Source organism: Otolemur garnettii, unplaced genomic scaffold (assembly GCF_000181295.1).
Source record: "Otolemur garnettii isolate 467f Iridium unplaced genomic scaffold, OtoGar3 scaffold00078, whole genome shotgun sequence".
Lineage (NCBI taxonomy): Eukaryota > Metazoa > Chordata > Mammalia > Primates > Galagidae > Otolemur > Otolemur garnettii.
This window is the reverse complement of record NW_003852473.1, coordinates 243,319-247,458: the sequence shown is the minus strand read 5'-3', so window position 1 is coordinate 247,458 and position 4,140 is coordinate 243,319. Positions and strand designations below refer to the sequence as shown.

The 4,140-nt window shown below is 34.3% G+C and overlaps 1 protein-coding gene across 1 annotated transcript in view; it reads right to left on the bottom strand.

Annotated features, from left to right (window-relative positions):
- The window catches only part of CCDC39 (coiled-coil domain containing 39), a 108,136-nt gene that overhangs the window by 60,467 nt on the left and 43,529 nt on the right, over positions 1 to 4,140 (bottom strand). The window lies entirely within an intron of this gene.

Here is a 4,140-nt window from a genome sequence, read left to right as displayed (position 1 = left end):
CAAAAAAAAAAAAAAAAAAGCATCAAAAAGAACAAAATACTTAGGGATCGAGTATAATAATTATTTATATAATAATAAATATATTTAAATAAAAATAAGTGAAGATATCCTGTATTCACAGTTTGGAAGAACTAATACTGTTAAAATGCTCATACAACCAAAAATGATCTACAGGTTTTTAAAAGCCGTCAAAATCAGAATAGAGTCATTTATGACAAACTCTGACACAACATAACTCAAGAAGGCCATGAAGGGAAGTTCTCACACATATTTGCTTGATAACAAGAACTATCCCAAGAGAATCTGCCAGAACCCATAGCCTCACATGAAGATCACTGCAACCTTCCACAAAAATACTTCTATGAAGTTGTCTGCCTAGCAACTATCTGACCAACCTTGAACCCATGCCGGCTTTCTTACTGACCCTTGTATTCAGGATTATTATATTAAAACAACTTGCATAACCTTTCATTTTACCTTTAAAACCCCTTGCCTTCCTTTACCTCCTTATGCCTGTTTTCATTCACAGTGTACATATCCTGGCTTTGCAAATTCTCTCCTCATTCCAGATGAAACAGTATTTTTAGAAAGCCTCTTTTTCTCTTTCTCTGTGTGTTATTTAGGCTGACAGATTCAATACAATCTCTATCAAAACTTCAATGCCATTCTTCAGAGAAATAGAAAAAATAATCCCAAAATTCATATCGGAACACAAAAGACCTCAACTAGGTCTTTGTGATTACTAAAGAAATCTTGAGTAAGAACAACAAAGCTAGGGGCATCATACTTCCTAATTTAAAACTAAATCACAAAGCTATAGTAATCAAAATCCATCAGTAACCACAGGAGGTTGGTTCCAGGACCTGTTATGGGTTACCAAATCCACAGATGTATAAGTACCTTATATAAAATGATGTCTGTTTGTATATAACCTGGGCACATCCTTCTGTATACTTAAAATCATCTCTAGATTACTTATAATACCTAATGAAGTATAAATACTATGTAAATAATTGTTATACTGTATTTGTATTTGTTTTGTTGTTATTATATTGTTATTTTTATTGACTTTTGTTCTTTAATATTTTTCATCTGATGTTGTTTCAATCCACAGATGCAAATCCCATGGATCAGGAGACTGAGTATACAGGGAAACAAACAAACAAACAAAACTAGGCACAGAGACCACAGGGCAGAATACAGAGCCCAGGAATAAACCCACACATAGATAATCAACTCATTTTCAACAAAATGGTATAGGGAAAACTTGATAATCACATGTGAAAGAAAGAGAGTGTAAGGGGGGGCAAAAAAGGAAGGAAGGAAGGAAGGAAAGAAGGAAGGAAGGGAGGGAGGGAGGGACAGAGAGAGAGGGAGGGAAAAAAGGAAGAAAGAAGAAATTAGACCTTTCTCTTATACACACAAACCTATTCAAAATGGATTAAAGACTTAAATGTAAAACCTGACACTATAAAAGTCCTAGAAGAAAACAGCAGAAAAGCTATTTGACATTGATCTCTTTAAAGATCTCCTAGATTTGACACCAAAATCATAGGCAATAAAAGCACAAATAAACAAATGGGATTACATCAAACTAAAAAGTTTCTGTAAGAAAAGAAAATAGTTAACAAAATGAAAAGGCAACCTATAGAATGGGAAAAATACTTGCAAACCATATATCTGACATGGGGTTAATCTCCAAAGTACATAAGAAACTCACACACTCAATAGCAAAAAACCAAATATTTTGATTAAAAAATTATCAAAGGACCTGAATGAACATCTTTCCAAAGAAGATATACAAATGGCCAAAACGTATATGAAAAGATGAAATGTAAATCAAACCTACAATGACATATTATCGCTACTATCAAAAGGTCAGAAGATGACAAATGTCGGTGAAGATGTGAGAAAAGGGAATCTTCATATATTGTTGATGAAATGTGAAATAGTATGGCCACTATGGAAAACAGCATGGAGTTTTCCTAAAAATCAAAAATAGAACTGCCCTATGATCTAACAGTTCCCCTTACAGGCATAAATCCAGAGGAAATGAAATCAGTATATTGAAGAGATACTGGTACTCCAATGTTCATTACAGAATTATTTACAATAGCCAAGACAGGAAAATCATATAAGTGTCTGTGAGAAGATGAAGGTATAGAGAAAGTATACACACAAACACTCACATACACGTACACACACATACTCACATACACGTACACATACAGAGGAGTATTACTCGGCCTTTAAAAAAAGATGAAATACTATCATCTGCAATAATATGGGTAAGCCTGAAAGCATTATGCCAAGTAAAATAAGCCAGGGGCAAAAGGACAAATATTATAGATCTTATTACGTGTGGAATTTTTTTAAAAACAATAAAACTTAACATTAACATACATTAGAATGGTGGCTACGAGGGGCTGAATATTGGTGAAAAATATAAACCTTCAGTTATAAGATGAGCAAGTTCTGGAGACCTAATTAGAGTATGGTTAATAAAAATTTATTAGTACTTGAAATTATTCTAGTTAATAGTAACATATTATATACTTGAAATTTGCTGAGAATAGACCTGAAGTATTCTCACCACACCAGTAAAATGGTAGCTATGTGAACTGATGGATAGAGTAGAATCAGCTTGACTGTGGTCATCAGTTCAACTTCATATATGCATGTGTGTTTATATACACACATTCACATAAATATCAGATTTTATATCTTAAATATATAGAATTTTTGTGAATTATTTTCAATAAATCTAGAAAAATGAGACATATATATTTTTAATAAGAACTTTTACAAACTATTAAGGGTAATAATCCCAGTGTAAGACTGAATCCCTAACATGCTAGTTTATAAAAAATATTTAGAAAATAAATAATTTCCTTATACACAAACCCTCACACATGACCAGTCTTAGCAATATTAACGAATACAGATGGAAAAAAGTGGAACCAACCGAAATGTCTATCAACTGATTGGTGGATAAACAGTGTGGTCTATCCACAGAATGGAATATTATTCTGCATTAAAACCAACACGGGACTGACACATGGTACAACATGGATGGACCTTGAAAACGTTATGCTAAAGAGGCCGGAAACAAAATCCACTGCATTTGTATGAAATCTCCAGAATAGGAAACTCCAAAGAGACAAAAAGTAGATTAGTAGCTGTTAGGGGATAGGAAAAGAGGGCAATGGAGAGTGACCACTTTAAAAAATATGGGGACATGGGGTTTCTTCTAGGAGTGACAAAATCATCCTGAAATTAGATGGCAGTGATGTTTGTACAACTCTGTGAATATACTGAAAACAACTGAATTGTACACTTTAAAAGGGTGAATTATGGTATGTGAATTATATATCAATAAATAAATTACAAATGAATGAGTAAATTAATCAATAAATCCCTTCGTTCTTTTCTGCAGTTGTTTTAAACTTGGAAGTTTTAAAGAATGAGCTATCAGCAGGGACATGTAATTTAGGCAAGAAATTTTTTTGTTTTAATTTTTAGGATTTTATGTAATTATTCTCTTTAGACAGAAAATGTTCTGTCCTTCTCTATAAGAGATTTAAAAGCACAATACATTATAGAATAAAATGCTCTATAATATTCCATCTAAATATTTGTAAATTCAGACAGTATGGCCTCAAAGCAAAAATTTCTTAAAGATTCCCTTATGGCTAACTAGGGGTACACTTATTCTCCCTACAAAATAATGTAACTGGCCGGATGCCTGCAGCAGAAGGAGGAAAGAACAAAGCAGGAAAAGTTTTGTTCTCTTATTCTGTTTCCAGGTACTTTATCACCGCATTATCTTACCACGAATTTGAAAGATTATCCCTTAACAAAGTGAGAAACTAAACTTAAACAGCTACACCTAAAATGTGAGAGTTAGAACCACACAGCACATGTAGCACTGGGAAGATGTGTGCAGTTAGCACTAACTCATCACACTGTCGATATTCAGCTGTGCACTTGCCTCCTATCTCCTCATTGTGGTTTCCCGTCTAGACCGTCGGAAGCACCAGGTCTCAGCTCCCTTAGAGCACACCACACCGAGTGGGGACCCCTCCGGGTCTCGGCTCCCTCAGGGCACCGAGTGGGGACCCCTCCGGGTCTCGGCTCCCT